Genomic DNA, 1,921 nt, shown 5'->3' with positions numbered 1-1,921 from the left:
TGTATCGGCAAATGATAAACCGGTTTAGATAAATGTATTGGTAGCGATTTATTAAAGCAAAATCATACATATCAAATGGTATCTCTGAAGTTTATGCAGAGAATGATGGGATATTTACCACCATCCACAAATTAACTTCAAACTGATATTATACACAATTCTTACTTTTTTTTCCTAAAATGCATGATTGAATCTGTCCAATCAAAAGTCGACTTAGAGCGTGATCAGTGTGACGCGTAATGCAGTTGGATTGGTAGCTAACGTGTAGTATATAACTACTGTATTGTAACCCGTTGTTTAAAAAGCAGTTAGAAGTTGATTCGAGCTAACAACCCATCGTCTGTAGCAGTTTGTTTGCTTCCTCATCGGGTATTCTTCAGTAAACATGAAGTCTTTATTTCTATCTGCAGTGTTAGCATGTTGTTTGCTGATAGCACATACCTACCCATTGGATGATGATGAAACGGTAAGTAGACCTTGAAGTGTTAATTTCATATAGTTTTAATTTTGATTTTTTTTAGATTAATTACTAAATACTAAATATTTAAATAATTTTTAAAAATCACTTAACATTTATTTATACACAAAATAAGTTGAAATTTACTATTACTACCGGTATTTTATAATTCGATAAGTCTTGAAGGCAGTCAAAGTGGGTATAGTTTGTCAACAATAACTATATACAAAATAGACCTAATGAAGTTAAGGTAATGATAATGTGTTAATAGTGACTCCGTTTTCTGGATACAAAACTCTATCATACTCCTCATATAGAAAGCTAGTTATTTACTTTGTATTTTGACAAAGACTAACACAATTGACACATACAGATTTTGAGATAACATATTTTTTTTAGAAAAGCTAAAAATGGCAATCTATAAAAGTAGGTCTAGGCCTACACACAATAATGAAGATTACATTACACTAACAACATAACGGTCAGGTGATTTAGCATAAAAATGCAGTGTTTGTAATTCAAATTTAATAGTTGGATTACAAAAATGACACATTTTATTAAAGATACATTCAAGGACACTATTAAGAGAATGCAACACTGTCTCTAGATATTGTGAATCTATGCAGTGCTGTATCCAGACACTGTGAATCGATGATTATATTTAGATATTCATTTTTCACGTGATCCACTTACCAATACACAGTCAGAGTTACTTTTAGTTAGTCCTAAATCCGCCATTATATTGATTACGGATATAATCTGGATTTAAAAATGCTTAACCGGCTAGAAAACAGATTATTCTCTGTATAATACACTTGCCTATTTTCAAGTGCGTTTTTCCATTACATCAAAAGCTAAGCGACTCTAGGTAAACGACTTTCAATGGTGCCATTGATTCGTCCTATATCATCAATATCATTAGGCCGCGTGATCAGTTGGCATCACTTGTAAGTTATGATGATACATGATGCAATACATTTTCCCCATACGCATGCTCATAGTGATAACCACAAAGCCAAATATTTAATAATATCGTTGTCAAAATGGTGTATGAAAATAATAATTTACAGATAATCCATGACATAAAACCGACGACAATAACATAAACAGCCATGCATTATGAAGTGGAGCAGGCAGTAACTTGATTGTTACGATTCTCACCAGCCTACCTTTCTTTATGTTTATTTATTTATTTTATTTAAAATATCTTTATACAGGATAACATTTCAGAATGAACTGGATTTAAGTTTGAACAGAAAAAAGGTCTTGGATTTGAATTCTGTTGGCGGAAAAATCGATTTGTTGTAATTTCAAAAAGTTATTGGGCTTATTACCTTCATATATTTAATGAAGGTGTTTCTCCATACTATCAAGTAATCTATCTATTAATAATTGCATATTACGCAATATATTTATATATAAATATATATGTATATATATATATGTATATATATACATACATAT

At 30.6% G+C, this 1,921-nt stretch overlaps 1 long non-coding RNA gene across 1 annotated transcript in view; it reads left to right on the top strand.

The window, feature by feature from the left end:
• The first annotated feature begins 282 nt into the window (after positions 1-282).
• The window catches only part of LOC117101858, a 22,208-nt gene continuing 20,569 nt past the window's right edge, over positions 283-1,921 (top strand). The window contains exon 1 of the long non-coding RNA XR_004444329.1: positions 283-466. This is a non-coding gene — a long non-coding RNA (uncharacterized LOC117101858). The remainder of the gene's footprint in view (positions 467-1,921) is intronic.

Source organism: Anneissia japonica, unplaced genomic scaffold, assembly GCF_011630105.1.
Source record: "Anneissia japonica isolate Jap-2015-1 unplaced genomic scaffold, ASM1163010v1 scaffold4988_len2956909_cov206, whole genome shotgun sequence".
Lineage (NCBI taxonomy): Eukaryota > Metazoa > Echinodermata > Crinoidea > Comatulida > Comatulidae > Anneissia > Anneissia japonica.
This window is presented reverse-complemented; position numbering and strand designations above follow the sequence as displayed.